General features: G+C 38.2%; 1 pseudogene; it reads right to left on the reverse strand.

The window, feature by feature from the left end:
- Positions 1-9343: 9343 nt before the first annotated feature.
- On the reverse strand, positions 9344-11823 carry LOC126629805 (uncharacterized; annotated as a pseudogene).
- Positions 11824-12220: the final 397 nt, after the last annotated feature.

A 12220-nucleotide genomic window follows, 5' to 3' on the forward strand; every position in this document is an offset into this window, starting at 1 on the left:
AAATCAAGAATGGACAAATTAAGGATGAAATGTGATTGATTTATTTGATTTTTATTTGACTAAATCAAAGATTATTTGATGAAGTCAAATCACGAACTAAACCCAAAATCAAGTCTTGGTTCTTTCATCAATTAATCAAGACCAAACCAAGCCTTGAGCAAGACTTGGAGAGCCTATAAATATGAGGCTCCAAGACAAAGAAAAGCCCTCATGAATACATCCTCACACTTAGACACTCCAAACTCTCAAACACTCTACACAATCGGAAGACTCAGAAAGTTCTCTGCATTCTTCGCAACACCCAAAAAGAACCATCAAGCACCACTACATGTGCCGGTTCCTCCATTGCCACAAGTCAAATCCTTGCGGCATTCATTGGTTCAAGAACAAGTCACTAGGACCCTCGGATCAACCACCCTACACATACACTTTGCAACCTTAGAGATCAAGTCAGAGGTTTAAATTTGGTATTAGAGATTGTAACCCTAATTCTACATTAATACAAATCATTTATTTTGTACACGTTCTTCTGTTATTTGTCACAAGAAATTTGCATTTAAAATCACAACAAAAATCTTGTTATAGACTTTTGTAATTGTTTTTTCAATATAAAATGGTTGGCGTGCACAACAAGATTTTTGTGTGCAAATAACACCGCCTAAACAAACCCTAAATGAAAGAGACAACTGGGGAAAAATATATGTTATCAGCATTCTCTCCTCTGTGAGAGTACTCATCTCCTTCATGAGAGCTTTCTCTCCGCTGTGAGAGTTGTTATTACACCACCCGCTTCTTCCCTATTCACCTACATGGGAACCCCTTTTAAATGCAACCTCATGGAATGGTTTGATTCTCTTGTTTTGAATACTTTGACTCTCTTGATTTCAAGTTGCTTCTTAATGTTTCCAATGACTCAGGCCTGGGTATTTTTAAGGTATTATGAGCGGAAGTACGCCAAACCAATAGATCTGATGGCTAGGAGGTTAAAAGAAGAAACGACCCATTGTCATGAATTTATTGCAAAAAAATTAAGGTCTTAATGCCAAGGTAAGAAGGGAAAAGCTTGTGTACTATTGTGTTGTGGGTCTTCTGGATAGGAATTCTTGTTTGTCTTTGTTACCTAGTAGAATACAAGAATTATTCACATCTGGTAAGAGTGCAAGGGGAGTAGGCACAGATCTGTACAAACGTCATATTGCTCTCTCTCTCTTTTGTCTAGGTATTTGGCGAGGAATGGATCAAATAGGGGTGGACGAATTGGTGGTACGCTTGGAGGACTCTTTGGAAATATCGAGTATGGAACAAGGGGTGAAGCTTGTGGGTGCGACACTAACAGATCATCCCCTTAACAAGTGAGGTGTCAGGAATATCCTCATGAGCTCCTGGAAATAGATAGGGGAAGCACAAATTAACTTGGTCCAAGGAAATACTTTTATCATTATCGTTAAGGATGAGGATACAATGAATCATATCATTGACTTTGTTCCTTGGGCGGTTGTGGACAAAAAAATTCGGTGAAAATATGGCCTAGCAACCTTTCCTTTAAGGAAATTAAACTGGAGATGATACCATTATGGGTACAAATCAAAGGTCTTCCCCTCAACTTATGCACAGAGGCTAGTGCAAGGAAACTATCAGATGAGGTGGGGGAGTTTCTGGAAATGGAGAACCTAGACCATGCAAGGGGTTTCCTGCGGGTAAAGGTTTTGGTGGACACAATGAAAGCCCTAGTTACGAGGTGCTGATTGCTAAAAGCAAGAGACATCGATTCTTGGATTGAATTCATGTATGAGCGCCAACAAGACTTCTACTATAAATGTGGGAGAATAGGTCATGTCAATACCTAGTGCCTATGTCCACCATCAAGGAGAGGTGTTGCGGGGTACGGTGACTAGACCAGAGCAAGACGGCCCCGTGATGCCCAGAAGAACTGATGCGCAAGCCTGGTGTTACCTGGGGAATGTCGGCAAGCTGTCACGGTGTGAGAAAGATCTAGGCCTGACTCACTGAGTTCTCAAGGCAGTAAAGGTGTTGTGGCCCATGGTCAAAGGGCTATTAGGGTTGGAGTACCTAACACACAAAAGGTGAGTGTAAGGAAAATTCATTGGGTGAGTCGTGAGACCTTGAGGTTGCCAAAGAAAAAATGGGGTGTGGGCTTCCGTAACCTTAAAGAGTTCAATCTAGCGTTATTAGCCAAGCAATGTTGGCGCCTCATTCATTATCTCTTTGGGCCCAGGTTATCAAGCAAAGATATTTTCCTGATTGTTCATTCTTTGAGGCATGGAAATGGAGACGGCCTTCTTGGGCCGGGGCTAGTCTTTTTGTGGGTAGGGACATTATTGCTAAGGGTGCTAACTAGCAGATTATGAGTGGTGAGCACACTCAGGTTTGGGTTGATCGATGGGCCCCAACCTTGTCTTCTTGCCCTACCCCGGAGGTCACGGTGGATCTATCGTTGAATGTCTCATCTTTTCTCGACCCGGTATCCCAAACATGGGATCAGGATCTCTATTAGAAGGGAAGCGACAGATAAAGATCGACAGGCGATCTTGGATACGCCGATCAATGTGGTGGAGCGTAAGGATTGACTAATTTGGCCGGCTAATAAAAAGAGCGGATATACAATCAAATTGTGGTATCATTGGGTCCATGATGTTAATCACCAGGCATGAAACCTTCACTCCTCTTTATCGACATCCATTGACTTGAAGGAATAGAAATGCATATGGAATATCATGGCTCCTCCTAAGATTTAAAAAAAAAATATATATATATATATATATATCTTTATGTGGCGAGCGCTTCTGGGGGCTACGGCTACTTAAATTTATTTCGGCGTAGGTGTGCATCCTTACCTATATGCCCATTTTGTTTCGAACATGAAGAATCGATTTAGCATGCATTAATCCTCTGCCCTTGGGTGGACCGAGTGTGGTTTGGTGGTGCGTTGGGTTTGAGATTTAAGAACAATGATGTGACTACTTTACATTCCTAGTTGGAGATACATTCCTAGTTGGAGAATGTTTGGCAGAATCATCCAGGTCAGGTAGAGGACAAGAGGAAAACCATGTCATACATTGCTTTTACATGCTGGTCAACTTCGAAAGCTAGGTACGATAGAGTTTTTAATTCCTGACACCCATCCTTGTCACTAACTATGTTGGCCATATCAATTGCCGCTTCTGCCTTCTTGGATGTGGGGTTCATCAAGGCCAAGTTCTCGGGTTTGGGTTCCTCCCATGTGTGGGGTCGTGAAGGTCAACGTCGATGTTAGCTAGAAGTGGGTTGATGGTTGCAACCATATTGGTGTGGTGATTCGAGACTCCTCCTTTCGATGTTTGGTGATGCATAGAAGAAGGGTCAGGGCTTCTAGTATTCTGAGATGCGGAAGGTTTTTTATGGCTGCATCATGGCAAGACAGCAAGGCTTTTCTCGCATTATGGTTGAATCGGACTCTAAGGAAATAATCTCTTGGTTGAATGGGTGTATTGAGCAAGGATCATGGGAGGTCTTTCCAGCTTTGTGTGAGATTTGCAAAGAAGAAGAATCCTTCAATTCGTGTGACTGGTCTTGGGTGTCAAGGTCAACCAATGAAGTGGCGGATTACATAGTGTCACATGCTGGTGTGGAGATGTGCGACTTAGTCTGGGTCCTGAGCCCCACATCTTCGTTTGTTCGTGTTCTGAACAAAGATGGGCTTCCCTACCCTCCAAACTAGCTTTTGTTTAGGTAGAAGTAAGGGTGACATGGTTGTTCTGCCGTGTCTTTATTTTCCCTGTATTCTATGCTTTCATGTCTGATGTTGTTAGCCTCTATTGGTTTTCTGTAATCTCTTTGGATGCAGCCCTGGTTAATGACATTTTCTAGTTCTTCAAAAATAAAAAACTAAAAAAAAAACAAACAAACTCTAAGTAAAATATATATTGCCCACATTACAGTCAATTGGTCAAATATATACCCCACTTAGGGACTAAGTCATTCACCTCTCTCAGCCGCTGGATACTACCCAGTACGAGCTCGTAAGGACAATCCAACGGCGAGGAAGTGATGCTTGGTGAGTCATTCGATCCATGATACGAGTACATACCCAAGTTACCGAAAGTGGGTGAGCAGAGAAGACCAAGATGGAGATGGTGTTTGGCTTTGGGGACAATAATGGAAAGCTACAAGCACTGGCAAGAGGCATGTGCTTTGTTCTGCTTGCCTGCCTGGTTTTGCAGCCTTCATGTGGATAGCATACGACACACTCCACATTTTCTCATGCCCTATCTTTTTCTTTTCTTTTCATTTCATGGATTTTCTTCCTCTCTCCACAGCTCGAGCTCGGCTTGCATGCTTTGTCTTCTAGCCAGCCTAGATCTCAGACTCGTTTTTTATTGAACCCAGCCATCTGTTACTTTTGGTTTTTACTTTGTGGTGTTACTTTTTTGGATACTAGGGTTTAGAACTGTGAGAACCCATGTGGGAGTTGCAGAAATTCTCTAGACAATGACACTGCAGCAACTCATTAATTTCGATTGATTAAATTTATAATTGATTCCTGAACTTCAACTGAAGTTTAAGAGTCCAGCTACAATCGTACGCATACGAGCTTTATCCAGAGTTTCAACTGTTGTAAGAATTTATTATTAGATCCTTACATACAAAATCTAATTGTTGATTTTTAGATCACTACATACATACTAAATTGTTTTTGTATTTTACGTGTACCAAATCATCATATTAATATAATGGATTGACGAAAGTTAACAACATACACCAATGATGTACATTTTTAAATCCAAAGACCTCAATATATAAATTTTAGTTGAAGAATCAATTGCAATTTAGAATAAAAGTTCAGATCGAAGGTAATAAGTTGGTAACACATGATTTTTCTTTTTTGTTCCTTTTGGTTGAGAACATGCATGCGTATCAATTTAAAAGAGGCCAAAAGCTTATTTCTTCCTTATATTATTAAGTTGACCGTGTGGAAGTTTGTAGTATGCCCTTTAGCTCTAGTGATAATTAATTAACCATGTAACCAAACATCACTCACTCAAACCTCTGATGTAGTAAAAACTACTCAAACTTAAACCCTCTTTTTGACAATTGTAGTATGGATAAATAGGGATCATTCTAGGCCGAGAATTAGGAGGGACTGCTAATCGACTCAAATTAGACTCAACTACACTTAACTAGACTTAAAAACACTAAACTAGACTCTTATGACTCAAGGCTGACTCAAACTACTCAAAACTACACAAAACAAACAAATTGACTCAAAACTAACACTAAGGATGACTTTGGACGAAAATTAAACTAAAAAGACTCAAAACACTCAAAAGAACCCAATTTGGACATATTCTAACTAAAAACACGAAATAGAAAGGGGGAGTTGGTTTTTGATGAATTTAAGACTATAACTAAACAGATTTAAGACTCTAAATAACTTTGGACGAAATTTGCGATTTAATGGGTGAATGGCTAGCTAGAGGGTCCTTCTCCACACATGACACATATGCATACGAATCGATTTCCAGTTATTCTTCCTATAAACCATGAATGACAACGTCCCAAATTAATCGTGAGAAGCACAAATTAACTTTCAGATTTTCCTAAATTCATTGAATTAGACTCAGCGACACAACCAAATTATTCTTATCAAGTTCCCTACATGAATTGCATAATAGAGATACATATCAAAGATCATTAAGTTGTATAAAAATCATAAGCATTGACAAGGCATTCATAACTATGAACTGCATGATACTCCTGCCAAGAATTCACTTAACACAATCATGACTAGTGACTTTTACTACTTATAAATATAAGTTCATAACGATTAGGTGAAATTCCCTTATATCCTAGCATCAAATTCATGCATGCAAACTAAGTATGCACCCTTAATCAACACACAAGAATAAGTTATCAATCAAACAAATAAGTAAATTGCATTCACGATTCATGAAATCATAACTGAATGTAATCAATTCATATGCAATACATGTTCATGGCTTTGAATTCTCCTCTAACTAAAACGAAATTAGTTCCACATGTTCGCACTTAAACAAAAATAACTTAAATTAAACATTGAAAACAAAAGATAGAATACACCTAAGAACGCTCCAGCAATCCAATCTTGAATGGCAGGGCACGGCAAAGGGTCTCCTCTACTTTCTCCTTGCAAGGCTGCTGCACAAGAGGGATTTCTGTGTATGATGGATGTGTGGACGATTTTGTGGTCAAAAATATGTATTTATAGGCTAGGGTTTCAGCACAAAGGTTGTGGAGGAGAAGGATTACACAATCCTAGGGGAAAAGGACTAGGGAATTCAGCACAAAGCTTCTAGAAAGGGATATCTGGTAGATTTCTAGAAGAAAAGCAATAAAAGGGTGCGGCACCAATTTAGGCAGAGGATAGGGCTTCTAGAACCAGGTATTTAGGTGATTTAATGTGAAATTGATTCCCCCTTACAGCTGGAATTAAGGTAGGATAAGATTAGGATAGGATAAGATAAGATAAGGTTAGTTTGGATAATGTTGGATAAGATAAGGTTTTGGATAATGTTCCTTCCTTTTAGCTGATTCCTTATCTTTTTTATCTTGACTTTACTTTCTTCATCTCATCAGCATATTCCTAGCCTCTTAAACTTCAAAAACGTCCATCCACCTTGCTCCATGCATGTACTATCCATTATTGGCCCAAAATTGCTCCAAATTGCACTTTCTTACCAACTTTGTCATTTGAACCTGAAAACACACGAAAATAGCTTAAAACACTCTAATAAGTAGAAACTAGCTATGAAAATGCAAGAAAACAAGCTAACTAAGTCGCATAAATATGCTCCTATCAACCTCAATTTGAATATTTTCTCTCCCCTTCACCTTCCCTTGCTACAAAGAAAATTACAATCTTGAGCTTACATATAGCAACTTGAAGTGCTAGAAGTGATTCTCCATAAAACGTTTTGTAGTAGCATTTGTTTCAGTAATGCTTTATAACATACATGTATATAAACATGAATAGAACAAAGCACGTGTGATATGCTTGACGTTATAAAACGAAAACACAAATAATACAGGTATCAAATGTGATCAACATTTATGTTAGCTCAAAACTTTCAAAGAACATTAAGCAAAAACAGTATACAAATTTAAAATATATATTCTCTAAAAGACGCACAAAGATCGTGGAATTAGGGTGGAAAATATGAAACATAAAAAACCAACAATTTTGGGAACATGGAACACTTTTCGAATGCAAAATTTGGTGCCATGTGTTGAACCTTTGCTATTTGAAAGTACGAATTAAAATGCATATAATTCAAATTCAAAGATATATAGTTTGCAACCAACAAGTAGACTTTCTCTCAATGCATGCGTGTAATTATTGAAACCCCGTTGAATTTATATCTATAGAGGACTACTTTTCTAAATGGTACATATGTTTTCCTTCAAATTTTTGCTGTGATCCTAAGTGTTTGACTAACAGCTGCCAAACCCTTTCGAATCAAACTCACTAGCCAAAGAGGACTGTCAAAGCTTGTTTGTAATATAACAATCATGTCATCCACTACTTAATCAAATAGAAAAATGGCTGTTATTCTCAACTCCTTTTATTTGATACCGAATATCTTATCATCTCTGGCTTTTTTGGTATATCAAGTAGATGTGTAGATCTTTATGCATGATTACTTCTTGTACGTGTAGTGATACCCATTTTTCATTCTACTGGACTAGATTGTTTTCGGTATATGATCATATATACAACTGATGTTTAATCAATATTATTAAAAAAACAAGGCATGTACGTATAGTGAATGTGTATGTGTACACTACATGATGTATATGGTTACGTTGTATGATGTTGATTTGGAGGTAACCTCTGTTTGTGGCAGGTCTCATTTGGTGGTTGAGTCAGAAATTTTATCATTTATTAGTATTGCGTGATTTTCTTCGCATTATCTCAACTTTTCATTTGGATTCATTTTGAACGTTGTGTCAAAATGAATCACTGAAGAAAATTTACGTGTATCTGATATCATATTTAATCTTTATTACTATATCTTTTGCAATTATACTGAAAGATCTTTGCTTCTTTAAAGTTGTACTACTTCAGCATTATAATTTTTTTGGTTTCTATCATTCTATACCATTATGTTTTTGAAAGAACACACTATCAATATCAATAATTCTCCCAAGTCCAGGGCAGCTGCCATGCCAGCTTAGTAGACTAGCCGCCGACAGAGCCGACAATGGATGAGAAGAAAACAATGAAGTAAATAATTTAGGGGATTCCCAAAAAAAAAAAAAAATGGAGGTTTGACCGATCTCCTCGACAGTCCAAAGCCGCTGGGTGGTAGAGACAGTCAAGATTCGGTTTCGAAGTTTTATTTGAACACATATTTTACATCTCTACATTTAACTTGCTTTTTGAATTTGTCACTTAAGACTATAGTTTAGTGATATTTTTCTTTATTTATAAGTTGTAAGTAAGAGGTCTTAGTTCTAATTATTGTCAAAGACGAATTTGAACCATGTTATTGCTAGCTTATTGTGAGATTTAGTCCACTCCCCCATCCAAATTTAGTTTCTAAACTACCCTCAATTATAAAACAAAACGCAACCCCGTTATTTACACTTTTCTAGTTTCTTTTCACCCACTAAACCCTCTATGTAATGCTCCCAAAACAAAACCCAATTGTTGCCAAAGTATACACTCTGTTCTACTGTAATTCTATTTATTTACTTTCTTTTCCAATCTATTTATCTTTACTTGCGTGATATAAGTCGAGAAATTGAATTATAGTATACTTCATTATTGGCAGGAGCTTGTCTTGAATATGTTGTATGCACTACTAAATTAAACAGTTTGCGCGACTAGGGATATTTTGTCGCGCAAAGAATTATTTGGTCGCACATAAACTATGGCTACCAGAAAATCGTCGCGCATATTTTGTCGCGCAAAGCTCATGAAAAAAGACATTGCGCGACGAACATCTTCAAATTTGTCGCGCATCTAAACAATTGCGCGACGCTTTATTAGTCGTCGCGCAAAAGTTATATGGACAAAGGTTTTTGTCGTACAATATAAACGAGTACAAGTGCGTTTGTGGGTAATTTGTCTCAAAAAATTTTGCGCGACGAAAGCTATAGTAGGTGCGTGGTAATGTGCAACGAAGAGTAAAACGCACTTAATTTTGCACAACAACATTTCGTCGTCACGCACGTGTAATTTTTAATAATAAAAAAAATAAAAGGAAAAAAAAACAGATTTCATACTAATGAGAAAGAAAAAAAAAAGCAAGTTAATGAATAATTTGTTATTTATTTATAATATAAATAAAAATGTACGTACAAATATAAAGTTTTTTTTAAAAAAAGGGAACAAAATTACGAAATAAAGAGGCAAAATCTATAGGCATGTCATTCGGAGGTGCTTGGTAATCTTGCTACTGGTTGAGGACGGGGTCAGAGGTCGACGGGCCTGATTGCGGTGCTTGCTCGGTGTGGAAGGGTTGTGAGGGCGATGGTGTAGAAAAACCGGGGAGATGTATTCCAGAGGAACTAAGGGCTTGTACAAGCATTGACATTTGAGACTTGTACGATGCCAGCTCACTCCTCAGCCCAGCGACTTCCTGCGTCAAAACCGTAACCTTGGTCTTTGACTACGAGGATGACGAGGCTCCAGTCTCCCGACGCCTGGAATTTCCCATCCCCCGACAATATGTCCCCAGCCTCTGACCTAAAGTCTGGTCCAACGTCTCTGTGACGATGTGAAACCCTGTATCCTCAGGGGGAATCCACAGACTCGATTAGCGTGTCCGAGGGAAGGTGGGAGGTGGACTCCTGAAGCACCACCTATCGCTTCTCCACCATAGTTGCCTGTGAAAAAAAAACATGGATTATTAATAGAAAACAATTTGAAAGAATTAGTATAAATGTTTAATGCATAAGAAATTACTTACATGAAGGGACTAGGTCAACTTATTCTCAGGCCGAACATAAACGTTAGCAAAGACGTCGATCTCCGGAAATTTGAACCCTCTTAAAATAAAAAAAAGATAAGGAAAATGTTAGTACGAAAAAAATAAATTATTAGCGACATTTTAAAATTGGAAATGAAAGTTGTAATATATACCTTATGTAGGGCCTCCATCCTATAGGAGAAAGGCCTCGAACGCGAATGGTGGAGAAGAGTCTTCTTCTTTCAATTGATCTTGTTCGCCTTCACCTTCTTCTGTTATACAAAAAATAAATGTATTAGTTGTAATAGTTAAAGAAAATTAAAAAAATTAATAATAAACATTACTAAAAATAAAAAAAGTAAAATGAAAGAAGTCGTCATTAAAAACACACCACATATGTCGAGTCCTTAAAATGACCGCAAAGCCAAACCCAACTATCTTGTCGGTCCTCCAACTCCTTCGAACATCCCTCCTCAAGAGCGACCTGCGGATCATCAAACTCCTGGAACCATTGGTGCAGGTCATTCTTCCACTGCTTGTAGCGTTCAGAGAAGAGCCGATTGACATACGCGAACTTGTCCTCGTCCATGTGCTCCAAATTGTAGTTTGTCTACAATATAACAAATATTTTGAAAGCATTAGTAATAAAAGATAGTAATACATAAATATATAAATTTTACATGAAAAGCATTAAAAAGGCGATGCTACTTACAGACAATTGATTGCGCACCGTAATCTTCGTCTCCTCCGGCATCGCCTTCCAAGACTTCCACAGCATAGAGCAAAAGGTCCGCACGACATGCCCAATGTCGTGGGCCAATGCACTATACGGCTCCGCCGTTGGTGCTGCCTGATGTCGCTCATTATATCCGATTGGGATACGATCGTTGGTCACCCAGGTGACCTTCCCCGTCTTCAATTGCCGACAAGGTCCCCGGGTGTTTTTCTTCGCTGCAAAGAGATGAAAAAAAAATCATTAACCCATAACTAATAACAAATCCTACTAAAATTTCGGCATAACCTCCCCTATAATTAAAACATTTCCTAAAACCCTGAAAATAAGATAAACAACATACATATCCAACACAATGATCACAACAGTTTAATAAAAGGTTTGGAACAATGAAAACTTTTTAATCCTTACATGACATAATAAATTGAACCTAAAATAAAAAAACTTAGTAAACAAGGGAATGAGGGAGTGAATTAGGATTGTATACCTGGCCGTGTACCGGAGGCATCGGTTGTGGATCCCGATGGCGGCATCTGGTCCACAGTGCAGGGGTGTCAGTGAGTTCGTCTGGCGCTTGGTAACGCCACCGAAGAAGTCGATGATGCCTGTGCCTGTGGGACTGGAGGACCATCTGAGTGAACTGGATTGACCGGCTTATGGTCCATCTCTGCCGGAGCAATGGCGGCATTAGTAGGTATAGTCGTCGGACTAGGTGTAGCCGTCAAACTAGGTGTAGAAGTCATCGGCCTCTGGGTTCTAATGAGGTGAGACATCTACAAAATTGGCAATCAATTTGTTCAATACACAAAGATTTTGATTCTGTTTTCACATGCTTACAACTTCAATGGCTACAAAAGGATTGCTAATTGTTGATTTGATTTCAAATTAACTTGTTAATTGAAATAAACATATAGGAATTCCAGTCCATTGGCTGGTCAAAAGCATTTTCTAAATACATATGGGCAGATTCAATGATTTTGGAGACGTAGAAATATGAAAATAATTGAAACATTCCCATCATAACAAAGTTCATGTGCTCTGCGATTTGCAGCAAAAGAAGTTTGCTAATACCTCTCATGAAAATCTAATATATATATATAATCTAAACTATAATGGAGGAATTCAAATTACTGTGCAAAAAAGAAATTGGGAGGCCGAATTCAAAATTGGGAGGCCGAATTCAACAAGCAACACAATCGAGTCTATCATATTAATAAGGCAACAACAAAGGGTAATACCCCATTATATATCAACAAATCATGGCAGTCAACAATGCAAATCCTTAATTTAAGAACCCTGTACTTCAATTAGAAAACCCCTAATTCGAACCCTGTACTTGAAATTAAAAAACCCCTAATTTAAGAACCCTAATCTAACCCCCAGTGAAGCACCCTAAATCTAACCCCCAATTTAAGAAAACCTAATCTAACCTCACTGCCCAAAATCGTTCCCCTAAGTTAAGACCTAAATCTAACCCCAATTAAGAACCCTAAAAACTCTAATTTAAGAACCTAAATGTAACCTCCAATTTATGAAC

Source organism: Malus sylvestris, chromosome 7 (assembly GCF_916048215.2).
Source record: "Malus sylvestris chromosome 7, drMalSylv7.2, whole genome shotgun sequence".
Classification (NCBI taxonomy): domain Eukaryota; kingdom Viridiplantae; phylum Streptophyta; class Magnoliopsida; order Rosales; family Rosaceae; genus Malus; species Malus sylvestris.